Raw genomic sequence first — 19,566 nt, 5'->3', positions numbered from 1 at the left:
CAGAAAGCATGATACCTACAGCTCCGTTCTTTCTTAAGATTGCTTTGGTTATTCACGGTCTTTTGTGTTCCCATACAAATTTTAGATTTACTTGTTCTAGTTCTGTGAAAAATGTCATTGGTATTTTGATAGGGATTGCATTGATTTGTAGATTGCCTCAGGTAATATGGTCATTTTAACAATATTAATTCTTCCAATCCATGAACATGCTGTATCTTTCCATCTGTTTGTGTCATCTTCAATTTCTTTTGTCAGTGTCCTATAGTTTTCTGAGTAAGGTTCTTCTACCTCCTTAGATTAATTCCTAGATATTTTATTCTTTTAATGTAATTATAAATGGGATTGCATTCTATTTTTGATACTTTGCTGTGTAGAAATGCAACAGATTTCTGTATATTTTGTATCCATTCTTAGATTGTTTATTCTATATGCATAAAGAAAGCTAGAACATAGGTAAGATAGATGGTAGGCAAAGGAGCCACATGGCATCAACAGCTATATTATGAAAGACTTTTAATATTGTGTACAGATGATAGTGGTATTCAAATTTTTCTGCATCCTTCTATCAATAAAAAATGAGCATACGTTCTAATGTATCTTTAGTGGTATTTATAAATAATTTGCATTTATTATCACCCTAACATATATTTGAACATTAATTTAATATATTATTAGTTTATATTTGGACATTAAACCAATTGGTGGAGAAAAGTGGCTGTGCTTCCTTTGTAATTGGAAGAAATAAAATGTATATAATGAAATGAACCAAATACTTGTAGAACAAGAATAAAAGCATGCATAATATCTTGGTTGGAGTAGAATCCACATCAAATAAGTGAAATCCCTGGTAAGACAGAGAAGGAACATATCAAATGGGTAGAGAAATTTGAGTATCAGACAGGCTATAAAAATGTGTTGAAGAGTGATTTTATGTTTTCTAATGGCAGACTTATGTTCATTCTTAGGTAAACCATGGAAATATGGACATTAAAAGGTAGTAAATAAAGAATATTTCAATTTCATTTTATTTCCATAAGTGAAAAATCTTTTGATTTTTCCCTAAAATATTGTTTTTATAATTTGTTAATAAAATCTAATAACATTATGTTCTTTGTATTACAATATATTTTTATTTATTAATAGTCTGTGAGAGAGAAGTGTGATCAAATGTGCTTCATTAGTTTTGCTTTAATTCTTTATGATACAGACATTTGAAGATCTGGTTATAATTTTGGTTTGTTTTAGTACTGGTTTTAATGGCTATCAAAGTTGAAAATGCACCATAAAGATATACAGATTCAAATGGAACAAGTTTACTGTATTGCGTTATTCAGTCACCATATTTATTTTTCAATCCAACCCACTAATCATTCAAACTCTATGTGTTGAAATCTTGTACTCAATTATTATTATTATTATTATTTTGATGAGAACTCTTAGGATTTATACTTTTAGCAACTTTGACATACAACATAGAGCAGTGTTAATTATACTTATCATGTTATACATTATATTCATAGTACTTATTTATCTTGAAACTGGAAGCTTGTACTTTTTATTGCCTTCATTCAGCTCTCCCTCCCCTTAACCCCCTCCTCCCTGGTAACCACAAATCTGATCTTACTCTATGAGTTTGTTTGTTTATTTGTTTTTGCAGTCTAATTGACCTACAAAACTATGTCAGTTCCTGGTACATAATATAGTGATTTGATATTTCTATACATTTCAAAATGACCATCTAGTTATGACAAGCCTAATCATGAACTGTCACCATACAAAGATATTACATGATTATTGACTGTATTCTTCATGCTGTACATTTCATAACCATGACTCATTTATTTTGCAATTGAAAGTTTGTACCTCTTAAACTTCCTCACCTATTATTTCCTCTCCCCTTTCCCCTCCCTTTTGGTTACCATCTGTTTGTTCTATGTATCTATGAGTCTGTCTCTGTTTTGTCACATTTTTTCCATAGTATTGTTTTTTAGATTTCACGTATAAGTGAAATCATTTAGTGCTTGTCTTTCTCTGTCTGAATTATTTCACTAAGCATAATACCCTCTGGGACCATCCATGTTGTTGAAAATGTCAAGATTTCATTCTTTTTTTATGGCTAAGTAGTATTCCATTGTGTGTATGTTTGTGTGTGTGTGTGTATATAAAATCTTATACATATATAACAGCATATATATATATAAAACAATCTTATTTACCTATTCATCTATTGATGGGCACTTAGGGTGCCTCTGTATCTTGGCTATTGTAAATAATGTTGCAATGAACCTAAGGGTTCATTCATATCTTTTTGAACTAGTGTTTTCATTGTCTTTGGATAAATACCGAGGAGTAGAATTGCTGGATCATATGGTAGTTTTACTTTTAATTTTTTGCATAATCTCCATACTGTTTTCCATAGTGGCTGCACCAATATACATTCCTACCAACAGTGCACTAGGGTAGCATTTTCTCCACATCCTCGCCAACACCAGTTGTTTGTGGTCTTTTTGATAATAGAAGATCTGCCAGGTGTGAGGTGATATATCTCATTGTGGTTTTGATTTGCATTTCCCTTATGATTAGTGATGTTGACTGTCTTTTTATATGCCTCTTGGCCATCTGTATGTCTTATTTTGAAAAACGTCTGTTAAGGTCTTCTGCCCATTTTTTTAATAGGTTTTTTTTTTTCCATGTTGTGTTGTATGAGTGCTGTGTATAGTTTGGATATGAACCCCTCATGGGATATATTGTTTGCAAATATCTTTTCCCATTCAGTAAGTGGCCTTTCCTTTCTGTTGACAGTTTTTTTGCTGTACAAAACCTTTTTAAATTGATGTAGTCCCATTTGTTTATTTTTGTTTTGTTTCCATTGCCTGGAGAGACGCATCCAAAAATATTAATAAGACCACTATAAAGAAGTGTACTGCCTATGTTTTCTTCTAGAAGTTTTATGTTTTCAGGTCTGTCTTACATTTAAGTCTTTAATCCATTTTGAATTGACTTGTGTGCATGGTGTCAGAGAGTACTCCACTTAGATTGTTTTGCATATAGTTGTCCAGTTTTTCCAGCAACATTTACTGAAGAGGCTGTCTTTCCCTGTTGTATATTCTTGTCTCCTTTGACATAGATTAATTGCCCACACAAGTGTGGGTTCATTTCTGGGCTCCTGTTCCATTGATCTATGGGCCTGTTTTTGTGCAAGTATCATATTATTTTTATTATTGCAGCTTTGTAGTATAGTTTGAAATCAGGGAGCATGATATCTCCATCATTGTTCTTCTTTCTCAAGATTGTTTTGGCTATTCAGGGTCTTTTGTGTTTCCATACAAACTTTAGAACTATTTGTTCTAGTTCTGTGGAAAATGTAATTGGTATTTTGATACAGACTGCATTAAATCTGTAGATTGCCTTGAGAAGTATGGTGATTTTTAAAAATACTGATTGTTCCAATCCAGGAGCACAGTATATCTTTCCATCTGTTTCTGTCATTTTCAATTTCTTTTGTCAATGTCAAAGTTTTCTGAGTACAGGTCTTTTACCTTCTAAGTGAGATTTATTCCCAGTTATTTTATTCTTTTTGATATGATAGTAAATGAGATTTTTCTCTTAATTTCTATTTCTGATACTGTGTTGTTAGTGTATAGAAATGCAGCAGATATATTAATTTTGAATACTAAAGCTTTACTGAATTCATTGATAAGTCCTAGGAACTTTTGGGTGATGTCTTTGGGATTTCCTATGTATAATATTATGTCATGTGCAAAAAATGATAGTCCTACTCCTTCCTTTCCAATTTACAGTCTTTTTATTTCTTTCTCTTTTCTGATTGCTAGGGCTAGGACTTTCAAACTATGTTGAATAAATGTGGCAAGAGTGGGCATCCTTGTTTTACTCCTGATCTAAGAGGAAATGTTTTCAGCTTTTCACTGTCAAATATGATAACTGTGTGTGTCATATATGGCCTTTATTATGTTGAGGTATGTTCCCTGTACTCACTTTTTTGAGTTTTTATCAGAAATGGATGCTGAATTTTGTCAAAAGCTGTTTTTGGCATCAGTTTGAGATTATCATAAGATTTGTCTTTTTAAAAAAAAATTATTGGAGTATAGTTAATTAAGAATGTAGTTAGTTTCTGCTGTACAGCAAAGTGAATCAGGTATACATACACATATATCCACTCTTTTTTTGATTCTTTGCCCATGTATGTCATTACAGAGTACTGAGAAGAGTTCCATGTGCTGAACAGTAGGTCCTTATTAGTTATCTATTTTATATATAGTAGCATGTATATGTCAATCCCAATCACCCAGTTTATCCCTCCCTCCCCACCCCCACTTTTTCCCCTGGTAACCATAAGTTTGTTTTCTACAGCTCTGTTTTGTAAATAAGTTCATTTGTACCAATTTTTAAGATTCCACATATAAACAATGTCATATGATATTTTTCTTTGTCAGACTTACTATACTCAGTATGACAATCTCTAGGTCCATCTATGTTGCTGCAAAAGGCATTATTTCATTCTTTTTTATTGCTGAGTAATATTCCATTATATGTATGTATCACATCTTCTTTATCCATTCGTCTGTTGATGGACATTTAGGTTGCTTCCATGTCCTGGCTATTGTAAATAGTGCTGCAATGACAACTGAGGTGTATGCATCATCTTGAATTATGTTTTTCTCTGTATATATGACCAGTAGTGGTATTGCTTGGTCATATGGTAGTTCTATTTTTAGTTTTTTAAGGAACCTCCATCCTGTTCTCCATAGTGGCTGTATCAATTTACATTCCCACCAACAGTGCAAGAGGGTTCCATTTTCTCCACATCCTCTCCAAAATTTATTTATTGGTTGTAGATTTTTCCATGATGGCCATTCTGACCAGTGTGAGGTGATACCTCTTTGTAGTTTTGATTTGCATTTCTCTAATAATTAGTGATGTTGAGCATCTTTTCATATGCCTCTTGGCCATCTGTATGTCTTCTTTGGAGAAATGTCTATTTAGATCTTTTGCCCATTTTTTGACTGGGTTTTGTTTTTTTGATATTCAGCTGCATGAGCTGTTTGTATATTTTGGAGATTAATCCTTTGTCCATTGCATTGTTTGCAAGTATTTTCTCCTATTCTGAGGGTTGTCTTTTCATTTTGTTTATGGTTTCTTTTGCTGTGCAAAAGCTTTTAAGTTTAATTAGGTCCCATTGGTTTATTTTTGTTTCTATTTTCATTACTCTAAGAGGTAGATCAAAAAAGATCTTGTGGCAATTTATGTCAGAGAGTGTTCTGCCTATGTTTTCTTCTAAGGGTTTTACAGTACCAGACTTTACATTTAGGTCTTTAATACATTTTGAGTTTGTTTTTGTGTATCATATTAGGAGTGTTCTAACTTCATTCTTTTACATGTAACTGCCCAGTTTTCCCAGCACCACTTATTGAAGAGGCTGTCTTTTCTCCATTGTATGTTCTTGCCTCCTTTGTCATAGATAAGGTAACTATAGGTGCTTGGGTTTATCTCTTGACTTTCTGTCCTGTTCTATTGATCTATATTTCTGTTTTTGTGCCAGTACCATACTGTTTTGATTAGTGTAGCTTTGTAGTATAGTTTGAAGTCAGGAAATCTGATTCCTCCAGTCCGATTTTCTTTCCCAAGATTATTTAGGCTATTCAGCATCTTCTGTGTTTCCATACAAATTGTAAACATATTTGTTCTAATTCTGTGAAAAATGCCATTGGTAATTTGATAGGGATTGCAATGAATCTGTAGATTACTTTGGGTAGTATAGTCATTTTGACAATATTAAGTGTTCCAATCTGAGAACATGGTATATCTCTCCATCTGTTTGTGTCATTTTTTATTTCTTTCATCAGTATCTTATAGTTTTCCAAGTACAGGTCTTTTGCTGCCTTAGGTAGGTTTATTCTTAGGTATTTTATTCTTTTTGTTGTGATGGTAAATGGGATTGTTTCCTGAATTTCACTTTCTGATCTTTCATTGTTAGTGTAGAGGAATGCAGGAGATTTCTGTGTAATAATTTGGTATCCTACAAATTTTCCAAATTCATTGATGAGCTCTAATAGTTTTCTGGTAGCATCTTTAGGATTTTCTATGTATAATGTCATGTCATCTGCAAAGAGTGACAGTTTTACTTCTTCTTTTCCAGTTTGGATTCCTTTTCTTTCCTATCTTCTCTAATTGCCATGGCTAAGAATTCCAAAACTATGTTGAATAAAAGTGGCAAGAAGGGACATCCTTTTCTTTTTCCTGATTTTAGAGGAAGTCCTTTCAGTTTTTTGCCATTGAGAATAAGGTTTGCTATGGGTTTGTCATATATGGCCTTTATTATGTTGAGGTATGTTCCCTCTATGTTGACCTTCTGGAGAGTTTTTATCATAAGTGGGTGTGGAATTTTGTCAAAAGCTTTTCCTGCATCTATTGAGATGATCATATGGTTTTTATTTTTCAGTTGGTTTATGTGGTGTATCACATTGACTGATTTACATATATTGAATAAGCCTTGCATCCTTGGGATAAATTCTACTTGATCATGGTGTATGATACTTTTAATGTGTTGCTGGATTCAGTTTGCTAGTATTTTTTTGAGGATATTTGTGTCTATGTTCATCAGTGATATTGGCCTGTAAATTTTTTTTTTTTTTTTTTTTTTGTGGTATCTTTGTCTGGTTTTGTTATTAGGATGATGTTGGCCTTGTATAATGAGCTATAGAGTGTTTCTTCCTCTGAAACTTTTTGGAGTAGTTTGATAAGTACAGGTGTTAACTCTTCCCTAAAAGGTTGACAGAAGTCGCCTGTGAAACCATCTGGTCCTAGACTTTTGTTTGTTGGAATTTTCTTAATCACAGTTTCAATTTCAGTTGATGTGGTTGGTCTGTTTATATTTTGTACTTCTTCCTGATTCAGTCTTAGATGGTTGTACCATTCTAAGAATTTGTCCATTTCTTCTAGGTTGTGCATTTTATTGGCATATAGTTGCTTGTAGCAGTATCTTATGATCCTTTGTATTATTGTGGTGTCAGTTGTAACTTCTCCTTTTTTCATTTCTAATTTTATTGATTTGAGTCCTCTCGCTTTTCTTCTCGATGCGTCTGGCTATAAGTTTGTCAGTTTTGTTTATCTTCTCAAAGAATAAGCTTTTACTTCCATTGATCTTTGCTATTGTTTTCTTCATCTCTATTTTATTTATTTCTGCTCTGATCTTTATGATTTCTTTCCTTCTGCTAACTTTGGGTTTGTTTGTGCTTCTTTCTCTAGCTGCTTTAGGTGTAAGGTGAGGTTAGTTATTTGAGAGTTTTCTTGTTTCCTGAGGTAAGATTGTATTGCTATAAAATTCCCTCTTAGAACTGCTTTTGCTGTGTCCCATAGGATTTTATCATCGGGTTTTCATTGTCATTTGTTCCTAGGGTTTTTTTTTTTTTCCTCTTTGATTTCTTCAGTGATCCATTGGTTGTTTAGTAACATATTGTTTAGCCTCCATGTGTTTGTGTTTTTTACAGTTTTTCCTATAATTGATTTCTAATGTTATAACGTTGTGGTCAGAAAAGATGCTTGATATGATTTCAATTTTCTTAAATTTACAGAGGCTTGATTTGTGGCCCAAGATGTGATCTAGCCTGGAAAATGTTCTGTGTGCAGTTGAGAAGAAATTACATTCTTCTGCTTTTGGATGGAATATCTTATAAGTATCAATTAAGTCTATTTGGTCTATTGTGTAATTTAAAGCTTGTGTTTTCTCATTGATTTTCTGTCTGGATGATCTGTCCATTGGTGTCAGTGGGATATTAAAGTCCCCCACTATTATTGTGTTACTGTAAATTTCCTCTTTTTGGTGGTTAGCATTTGCCTTATATGTTGAGGTGCTCCTATGTTGTGTGCATATATATTTACAATTGTTATTTCTTCTTCATGGATTGATCCCTTGATCATTATGTAGTGTCCTTCCTTGTCTCTTGTAACAGTCTTTATTTTAAAGTCTATTTTGTTTGATGAGTATTGCTACTCCACCTTTCTTTTGATTTCCATTTGCATCAAATATCTTTACCCATCCCCTCACTTTCAGTCTGTATGTGTCCCTAGGTCTGACATGGGTCTCTTATAGACAGCATATATACGGGTCTTGTTTTTGTATCCATTCAGCCAGTCTATGTCTTTTGGTTGGAGCATTTAATCCATTTATATTTAAGGTAATTATCAATATGTATGTTCCTATTGCCATTTTCTTAATTGTTTTGGGTTTGTTTTTGTAGGTCATTTTTCTTCCCTTCTTCTTCTGTACTCTTCTCTTGTGGTTTAATGGCCACCTTTAGTGTTGTATTTGGGTTGCTTTTTCTTTGTTGTGTGTGTATCTATTGTAATTTTTTTGTTTGCATTTCCCATGAGGTTTTGATATAACAGTCTATATAAATATATATATATATATATATATATATATATATATATATATATATATATATATATTTATACACACACAAGTTTGCGGTTAGTTGCTGGTCTCTTAATTTCAAATGCAATTCCCATTTCCTGCATTTGTACTCTCCTCTTCTCATGGCTGCTGGTTTTGATATCATATTTGTGTGTGGATGATTTCCTGCTTTTACTGTATTTTTGCTTTTACCAGTGAGCTTTCCCATTTGTGTTTTTCTTATTTCTAGTTGTGGCCTCTTTTTTTCCCCCCTGCCTAGAGAAGTTCCTTTAACATTTCTTGTAAAGCTGGTTTGGTGGTGCTGAAGTCTCTTAGCTTTTGCTTGTTTGTAAAGCTTTAGATTTCTCCATCAAATCTGAGTGAGAGACTTCCTGGGTAGAGTATTTTTGGTTGTAGGTTCTTCCCTTTCAGTACTTTAAATATATTGTGCCATTCCCTTCTGGCTTGCAGAATTGCTGCTGAGAAATTAGCTGATAACCTTATGGGTGTTCCCTTGTACATTATTTGTTGTTTTTCCCTTATTGATTTTAATGTTTTTGTTTATCTTTAATTTTTGTGAATTTGATTACTGTGTGTCTTGGTGTGTTCCTACCTGGGTTTATCCTGCGTGGGACTTTCTGCACTTCTTGGACTTGGGTGATTATTTCCTTTCCCAGGTTAGGGAAATTTTCATCTATAACCTCTTCAAATATTTTCTCAGGCCCATTCTCTTTTTCTTCTTCTTCTGGGACCCCTGTAATTCAAATGTTGGTGCATGTAATATTGTCCCAGAGGTCTCTGAAACTGTCCTCATTTCTTTTCATTCTTTTTTCTTTATTCTGTTTGCAGAAGATATTTCCACCATTCTGTCTTCCAGGTCACTTATTTGTTCTTCTGCCTCAGTTATTCTACTATTGATTCCTTCTAGTGTATTTTTCATTTCAGTTATTAAGACAATAATAACTCTGTTCATCTGTTTGTTCTTTAGTTCTTCTAGGCCTTTGTTAAACTTTTCTTGTATCTTCTTGATAGGTTCTTCCATTCTTTTTCTGAGATCTTGGATCATCTTTACTATCATTACTCTGAATTATTTTTCAGATAAATTGTTTATCTCCTCTTCATTTAATTTTTCTTGTAGGTTTTTATCTTGCTCCTTCATTTGCAACAAATTTCTCTGTTGTCTCATTTTGTCTGGCTTACAGTGTTTCTGGTCTCCTTTCCACAGGCTGCAGGATTGTAGTTCTTCTTGCTTCTGGAGTCTGCCCCCAGGTGGGTGAGTTTGGTGCAGAGGCTTGTTCCATTATCCCCTTGATAGGGGGTTTGACTGGTTTTGTAGTGACCAGAGCTTGCTCTGGATATTGAGTGGGGCCTTCTCTGTGCTCTGTGGTTGTCTGTGGTTGCCCCTTTCTGGGGCAGGGTCAGCTCCCTACTTGTTGGAATAGATACCCCCACATCTGTTTATTAGCTGTGCTTCTGATCTGCAGTGCAATGTAGCAGGGATTGGAGCACTCCCATGGGGAGAGTAGCCACTGAGTATTCCTCCTCCAGAGCTGTTCACCTGTGAATGTGCTCTGTTGTGTCACTGTTCACCCATTGTGCAAGCTCACAAGTTACTCTGTTATTGGCACTGCTCTCAGCCCCACCTTAACTGTCGGTATGCAGACAATTGGCCCTGGTGTCCCTCAGGCATTGTTTTCACCAGGCCACCAGTGTAGATCCACTGAAGTGAGGTCCCAGGATTGCAGTAATCATGGATCTGTGTCCACTGTGGGCACTAAGGGGGCAGCTCAGACTCTGACCTGGCCCAACTCCCACATGTACGTGCCCACAAAGTCCAGAGCTGCTAAAGCTAGACCCATCTCAGTGGTAGGAGCACTCATTGTCCATTCAGATGTCCTGCAGGTGCTGAGTTTATCAAGCGTGTCATAGGGGTTTAATCTATGGTTTGTGCAGCTGCAAGGAGCTGCTTTCTTCAGCTTTCTGCTTTCAGCTCTTCTTCCTTAGTTCCACAGCCCCTGGATTTCAGCCCCACGTCTGCATGTGGGCCACCCACAGGCACCTGCTTCCTGCCCAAGTGAGATGGGGTGGAGGTGGTGACTGACAGGGATGCACATGATTGCCAGGGGTGAGGAAGGAGGCAGCAACTGACTGAGGTGTGCAAACCCACTCCAGCAGGAGCCATTTCTAATGTCTTCTGGGGGTGGAAGCTGATGCATGGAGAGAGAGGCTATAATGGCAGCCGTGCCCTGCATGCATCACTCAACAGTGGTGCTTCGATGGCTTCCTCCAGGAGCATTCAAGTTTGTGGAGCTCCTCACTCCTGTCCCCTCAGGCTGCCTCCACACAGCCAACAGCAGTCCTCTCCCCAGGTTCCTCTCCAAACCCCACAGTCTAGCATCCAGTCCCCATCAGCACCAGTGGACACATGTTTCAGGCTGGGGAATGCAGGGCTGTGGCACGGACCATCTGTGTAGGTCTCTCTCTGTCCTGCCTGCCACAGACTGGTTGCTGTGCTCTCCTCTGGGCCCTGAGTCTCCCCTTCTGTCTTAGCTGATCTCCCTGCTAGTGAGGGGGCTTCCTGTGTGCGGGAACCTCTCCTCTCCTTCAGCTCCCCATCAGGAGCACAGGTCCTGTCCCACTTCCACTTTTCATTTTTTCCTTTTCTCTGTTTCGTCCTACCTGGTTACATGGGGATCTTTCCTTGTCCGTTTAGGTGTCTGAGGTGCCCTGCTAGTGTTCAGCAGGTGCTCTGTGAGAATTGTTCCATTTGTAGATGTATTCTTTTTTTCTTGTTGAAGTATAGTTGATTTACAGTGGTGTGTCCATCTCTGCTGTACAGCAAAGTGACTCAGCTATACACATATAGACATTGTTTTTTTAATATTCTTTTCCATTATGGTTTACCACAGGATATTGAATATAGTTCCCTGTGCTATACAGTAGGATCTTGTTGTTGGAGTTTGGGATTAGCAGATGTAAACTATTATATATAGGATAGATAAACAACAAGGTCCTACTGTAGATGTATTCTTGATGCCCCTGTGGGAAGAGGTGAACTCCACCTATTTACCCCTCCTGATCATATGATTTTTATACTTTTGTTTTGTTATTGTAGTGTATAAAGTTGATTGATTTGGGAATACTGAACTATTCTTGCATCCCTGGGGTAAATCTCACTTGTTCATTTCTTCTTTAGCTCTTTTCCCTTGTGATTTGATGACTAACTTTAGTGTTATGTCGGATTCATGTCTTTTTGTGTTTGTGTATCTATTATAGATTATTGATTTGTAGTTACTATGAAATTTATATATAGCAATCTATATAAATGTAATTATTTTAAGTCGCTGATCTCTTAATTTCAGATGGATTTTAAGAGCCCTGCATTTTTACTACTCTTCTGCAATGATCACTCTTTTTGACATCATGTTTTATATCTTTTTGTTTTGCATATCCCTTAACTACTTATTGTGGATATAGGTGATTTATTGCTTCTGTCTTTTAACCTTCTTACTAGCTTTATAATTGTTGATTTACTACCTTTATCATATATTTGCCTTTACCAATGAGACTTTTCTTTTTGTAATTATAATATTTCTATTTGTTGCCCTTTCTTTTTCTTTTAGGGAAGTTCCTTTAACATTTCTTGTAAAGATGGATTGGTGATGCTGAACTCTTAGATTTTTCTTGCCTTTAAACCTTTGATCTCTCCATCAAATTTGAATGAAAGCCTTGTCAGGTAGAATATTTTTGGTTGTAGGTTTTTCTCTTTCATCACTTTAAATATACCATGCCACTCCCTTCTGGCTTGCAGAGATTCTGCTGAAATATCAGCTGATAACCTTATGGGAGTTCCCTTGTAACTTGTTGTTCTTCCCAGGGTGCTTTTAACATTCTCTTTATCTTTAATTTTTGCATTTCAGTTACAATGTTTCTTGGTGTGTTCCTATTTGACTTGATCCTGTTTGGGATTCTCTGTGCTTCCTTGACCTGAATGTATGTTTTCTTTCTCAGGTTAGGGAAATTTTCAGTCTTATGCATTCAACTGTGTTCTCTGCTTCTTTCTTTTTTCTCCTGGGACCCCTATAATGTGAATGTTAGTACTCTTGATGTTGTCTCAGAGGTCTCTTGAATTGTTGTCATTTAAAAAATCTTTTTTCTATTCAGCTTCAGTGATTTTCACTACTCTGTCTTCCAGTTTGCTGATTCATTCCTCTGTATCATCTAATCTTTTGTTGATTCCTTCTAGTGTATTTTTTCTTTCAGTTATTTTATTCTTCATATCTATGTGATTCTTCTTTAGATTTTCTAACTCTTTGTTAGAAATGTCTGACTTCTCATTGTGTTCCTCTTATCTCAAGCTCTTGATCATCTTTACAATCATTACCTATAACTCTTCTTCAAGTAGATTTCTTATCTGCACTTCACTTAGTTCTTCTTCTTGGGTTTTATCTCATTTCTTCATTTGGAATATATCCCTTTGTTGTCTCATTTTGCCTAATTCTCTGTTTTTATTTCTCTATATATGGTAGGCTGCTTACTTTTCCCAAACTTGAAGAAGTGGCTTTATATAGGAGATGTCCTTTGGGGCCCTGCAACATACTTCCCTCTGGTCACCAGAACTAAGTGTTCCTTCTATGTAGCTGCTGTGGTTGGCTGACTATTGTGGGCTGTCTGGTAGGCTTGACTGGTCCCAGAACTGGTGTCAGCACACTAGTTGTGGGGTTGTATCCCAGGGAAGCTAGCTGAGGGTTCCAAGTTGTCCCAGAGCTGGTGTTGGCTTGGTGGTGTGCAGGACCAGGGTCCAAGGAGTCCTGGGGCTGGTGCCAGCCTATTGATGGGTGGGTTGGGTCTTTGTGTCTCTGGCTGAAGGGCCTAGGATTCCCAGAGTTGATATGGCCAGCTGTTATGTGGACCTGGGTCTGGATGGCTGGCTATGGGACCCTGGTGCGTCCCAGGAGTAGTGCCTGTGCACTGGACTATGGGGCTGGGTCCTGGGCCCTCTGGTGGGTTCTTACACTCTTATGTAAATCCATATATTAACCCTTCATATAATGTATTTTTCTCATTTTTAGATAGAGAAGTGGCATAAAGAAACATACAGATTTCCAAGAGAGCATTAATAGGACTGCAGGATAGGCTGGACTGAGGGAATAGAATTTAGAGATCAAGAAAAAGAAAGATGGTTGCTGATTTCCAGTTTGAGTAAATGGGTTGATGATTATGTTATGCAATATAGGGATTAAAAAATGAAAAGATTTGGGGTAAGACATGTAGTGAATTTGTGACTTGTTGATTACCTCAAGATACATAATGGAGACCTCTACTTGGCAATACAATATATGGATCCAAGGCTCAGCTGAGATCTGAATCAAACATGTGATAGGTCACACCTTGGATGTGACAAGGAAACTAAGGGAGGTGGTGTATAGAGGGAAGAGAAGAGGAGCTAGGAAACCTGTAGAAATGGAGTGGGCAAAGAAAAGAAGCTCATGAAGGATGAAGACAAGTGATACTAAGAACACTGCCAGGAAAAGATGGTGTCATAGATTTCAAGTGAATAGAGAATAATAACTGTGCCACATGCTATAATGAGCAGACAAAATGTAATCTGAAAAGTGGTCATTAGAAATGAAAAACTGATGATAGAATTCCAAAAGCACTTTCAGTTTATCAGTCAGTGAAAGAACCCAGTTTTAGTGGGTTGAGGGTAAATAGGAAATGACAGCAAGAACATCAGTGGAAATTAACTAAGTTGACAACTGCTTCTGTGTTTTTGAGCAAACCATTTTTTCTATCTAAAGCAAGCTTTTTCCTTTACCTTTGTATCTTTGTTTTCCCTTACTTTCTTTCCCCCAATCCTCACTCTTTTCCTGATTCTCCAGCTAAATACAATTGCTCAATTGTTTGCATCTCTACAGCACCAGGTACTACTAGTGTCATACTTTATTGCAGACGTTTCAGTTCATGTTCATGTAACTTATGAGAGGTGAAGCTCCTTAGAGCTAGTGGTGCATCTATGACTGATCCTGTTTCATTGAGGCAGGACCTCCCACCTTTTGAAGACATCTCTATGGGGCTTGGTGAAAAGACTAATCAACTCTTCAATATATTGAATAATTATAATGAGTAATTAACTGCAAAGTAAAAAGGAAAATACTAAATTATGAATTCGTATCCAACTTCAATGTAATGTTTTCCACTTTCTAAGGAGAAACTTGAGCTTCCTGTGAATATTAATTTCTTTTAAAATCAGGTTTTATGCTTTGAATGGATAAGTGCATTCATAACTTTTTAGTTGTGATCTATTCATGTGTTTGTGAGTTTTCATCTATGAGAAACTTTGTTCAGAGTTTGGTGATAAAATATTAACCCTTTATTTAATAATAATTTAACATTTTTCCTGAGTTGAAATGATTAAATAATTTAAATTTTCTTTAATTGACAACTTTATATTGAACTTTCTTGCAACAATGGGTATGGACTTTGGATATAATCAAAGTTTTCATATTAAGTATTTCAAAATAATTATTCTTGATTTATCGAATTCACATACATTCTTGGGCATCCAAGGTAAAGCCAGTGCAATGAACATCAGCTGCAAAGGGACAGAAATATTCAGCATATGTGAAGACAAAACTTGGGAGTGACTATCTAAAGAGTCATCTGTCAGGAGCCTCATTCAACTTTTCTGTTCCTTAGGCCCCAATTGGAAGTACTTTGGGCTTAGTGAAAAGCTCCATGGGCACTGGGAAAAGGAATTCCTCCAAAAATCCCACCCCTCTGTAATGGACAGTAGTTGTTCTGTAGCTGGCTGCTGAGGTAGACTTTCATGTGGTCGAACACCTTTGTGGTTGTCCTCTGTACCTGGTATAGGAGCAGTGAGTGTTCATTACCTTTAATATGCTCACTGCCTGCAGGACAGAAGGGATTGACTCCATTTCACCCAGACTTCTCCCACAAGTCAGGGAAAAGTCTACTTTAATTTGGAGGTGACCAGCAAAAGAGTCTGGAAGCTCTAAGCTCCACCTGTTCATCCCAAGGACTGAAGTCAGTATCTTATGACATACCTATAAGCTTTCTACAGTGCACCATTGAGCTATTGGAAAGCTCTGCTCTACAGCACATAGCAAAATGTTTTATCCATAGAATGAAAGGAAAGGGACAGAAAGAAAAGGGATGGAAAGGAAATAGCAGTCAGCTCTAAGAACACACACTGTCCATTACAGAATTCAGGAGCTTCTCTATAGAGAATAGAACCTAAAGAAGAAAGAGTGATAGCCACTGTCAAACATAGTTGAGAGGTACAAAAGTTTGTGTCATTATTAACCACCTTTAATATCAAGATGCCGTGCTTTGAAGCAGGATTCCAAAATATATAAGAATGCTCTGCCTGGAGACATACATATCTCAAGTAACTGTAGTACAAAATGGAGTACAGTAAACCCAATAAGGGTAAGAACACAACACTGTGAGAATGCACTGATTAAGAGTGATTATTCTATATCCACAGGAGTTAAATCATTTCAAATATGTAATAAGCACATAAGTCTTTAAAACTTGACAGTTTCTTCATCTTTTACATAGCAATATCAAAGCAATTTGCAAATTTTCAAAAATCCAACATTTTTGTTTATGAAAGATAAATGACAGTAAAGCAATGCCTGAAAAATAAAAATATAATTTGTGTTTCTTTCTGATTCAGGAAAACTTTTGATTATATTCACTAATTTGGTAATACTCTTTGAATAACAATAATATGAGATATGAGTCTGATCTATGAAAGAATTCTTAATTCTTGCAACAGACTGTAAGAGCATGCAAAGATTGAGATTCTTTAATAATTCACATACTCAAAGTATTCTAGGAAGATACATGTACTAGAAGATAAAATAATGTCCCAAATTATTAAGTGTTAAATTATTTTCATGGAAGGGTAATCCTAACTTATGTTCTTTGCATGAAAGACTGTGCACCTTACTCCCTACAACGTAGCTCTAAGGATTTGCTGCAATGACATTATCAGTTGTCAGCAGGAGACCACTGACTTTTGTCATGAAATATTTATATTACCATTATATTAAATAGTTTATTGACTGGCTTCTTAATGGCTTGCAAAAAAATTGAAATGTTAGGTGACATTTTATGCAATGATTTTTTTCTTGTTGAATACATTATAATAGTTAATGTTTAATGCTTTGTAGTAGCATTTAATACTCATGAAACTGCCTGTTACTATTAATGAACGTTGATATCAATCTTTAAAACCTTCTGTTCAGGAAAGCATCAAAAGAAAATTAAGAAACAGAGGGAACAAAAATATTTTCTCAGATTAGTTATTTCATTTATAAATAATAGATTAAATGTTGAAATATATACCATATGAGTAAACAACATGATGTAATCAAAACCATCAGCTTTGCTATACATATTTGCTAATATGAAAAATAATTTTAATATCTTGTAATTTAATTACAGTTCTTCCTAAATATGTAACAAATTAAAAATTTTAACTTAATGTTTTGCACATTTTTTTAGAAATTTTAAATGCAGTTATGATTTTTCAATGCATATGTATCTAAATATTATATTAAAAATTCTAAATATACTTTTTAAATACATATCTATATTTTTAACATAATTTTTACTTTAGAGTAGTTTTATATTAATAGGAAAATTACAAACATAGTATAGACAATTCCCATAAACCCCACACCCAGTTCCCTACTATTAACATCTTTCACTAATATGGTACATTTTTGTCTGTCCTGGTTTATGTTCCATGTAATTCTGTGAAGAATGTGCATTCTGCTGTGATGGATAGGGTATTTTATAAATACTAGTTAGGTCAATTGATCCATAGTGCATGATCAGCTTTATCCTTACTAATTGTCTTCCTGCTGGATTTATCAGTTACTGACAGAGGTGTTGAAGGCTCTAACTATAATAGTGAATGTCTATTTCTTCTTGCAGTTCTATAAATTTTTGCCTCATGTACTTTCACGCTATTTTAAGTGCCTACACAGATAGAACTTTTATGTCTTTTGGAGAATTGCCCACTTTATCATTGCATTGTGTCCCTCATTACCTCAATAACCTTCCTTGTTCTGAAGTCAACTTTGTCAGGTATTAGTATATCAACCCCTGCTTTCTTTTGATCAGTGTTAGCATGGTATATCTCTCCATCCCTTTACTTTTAACTTATCAGTGTCTTTATAGTTAAAGTGGGTTCTTATAGACAACACAACATGTGGTTGGGTCTGTTTTTAAAAAAATCTATTCTGACACTCTCCATCTATAATCAGTGCATTTAGATAAATTACAATGAAGTTTATGATAATCTATTTTACCACCTATAGTTTGTAAAGAACTTTCAACTGAGCTAAAGCTAATATTTAAAAGATAGATATGTTTATACATACATTAAATGTTTATGATAGCAAAATACTATAAACAAAGTGGAACTATATAAGTTTGAGAAAAATTATTGTGTTACTTAAAGGATTAATAGCCATAATATTTTAAATGTTCTTATAACTGATAATTCTAATGGAGCAACAAGGAAATGATAGGAATAGACAGTTCAGAAGAGTAAACAAAATGGCCCAAGATATATCGTGAGGTGCTCCACTTCTGTAGGGAATACAAATGAAAATAGTGAATAGCTAGGACAATTAAAGTATAACATTTACACTTAGTAGTTTGACAAAATGTTGGAGAAGGTAATAGAGAGGACATGACCGGTGGTTGACAAGCGAGCTGGACCCAGGCAATCAGAGGCTTCTCACACCTTCCCCTGACCCTGAAATGTAAATTCTGCCCACTGTTCCCACAGCTGGAGCCATATTCAAGGACACAAACTTCAGAGAACAGTGTGTTGTAGAGACCATCTGGACTAAATATGTGACTGAACCCAGTTAAGGCCTCTATATAAACTTTTCAGATTGAGATGCAGCCACCCAGATAAGGCTTGTAAGTACATTCCCTTGCTTATTTAAATCTGCCGTGTACCGATCTGGAGCGGTCTGCCTCTTTGGTCTTTCCTTGACCCCACAAGTTTGCAAATTAACACAAAAGTTAAAGAATACTAACATTTTGTATTGCAGAAGCTAAACAGTACTAACACTGTACTGACAAAAATATGGCACTTATATATTAATTGTGAAATTAAATATTGCTACAACCATTTTCAACAGCAATCTGGCCACATCTATTATGGTGAAAAGTTCATGTATAATTTGATGCAACAATCCAAGTCCTATGATGTACCCCATAGGAAAAAGTGCATCAATACATCAGGTTATATATAGGAAGATATCAATTGTGGCAGTTTTAGTATTAACAAAAGGGAGGAAGAAAGGAAGGAAAGAAGGAAAGAATGAGGAAGAAGGAAGGAAGGGAGGGAGGGAGAGAAAAAATGAATGGTTTCGTAAATTATGATATATCCTTACCATGGAATATCATGTAATTACTAGAAAGAAAGAAAGGTGTGGAGGGGTTTCTAGTCTGTTTTGTAAAGTGAGAAAAGCAAGGTTAACAGGCATTTATAGATAATTATCCTATTTCTGTAATACAAACTCTGAAAATGGCCTACATGTGTATATGTGTTATACATGTATATATAGACATGTATACTTATATACCTTTATATGTGTGTATATATTATATACTGTGCATGTACATGCACACACACATATATATATATATATATATATATATATATGTATATATGATTGAGAGAGAAGATAGAAGGGTTTACACCGGGTTATTGACCATTGTTATCTTGGGGTAGAAAGTTGGAAGTGTAGAGTAGGGGATGTGGGGAAGAGGGAGGAAGGGGATAAAATATAATTGTCTATGATAAAAACAGGACATATGATATATAGTTACTTAAAAGTATGGGCTTATATATAATTCATAAAGATATTTATGAAAGGATGTTCACCAAAGTATTGATTATTATCTCAGGAATAGCCTAATTTTAGGTGATTTTAAACTTTTTTCTTATATCTTTTATTATGTAAATTCCTTACAAAAATTCCTTTATAAATTTTAAAATATAATTTTAAGCATAAAAATAATGAGCTATATAAACTATAATCCATTTATAGTGAATATCATTAAATTTTGGATTGTAATTTGATTTCTTTGATTAT

The sequence above is a fragment of the Balaenoptera borealis genome, assembly GCF_965194805.1.
Source record: "Balaenoptera borealis genome assembly, chromosome: 11".
Lineage (NCBI taxonomy): Eukaryota > Metazoa > Chordata > Mammalia > Artiodactyla > Balaenopteridae > Balaenoptera > Balaenoptera borealis.
The sequence above is the reverse complement of the archived record's forward strand: the minus strand, read 5'-3'. Positions refer to the sequence as shown.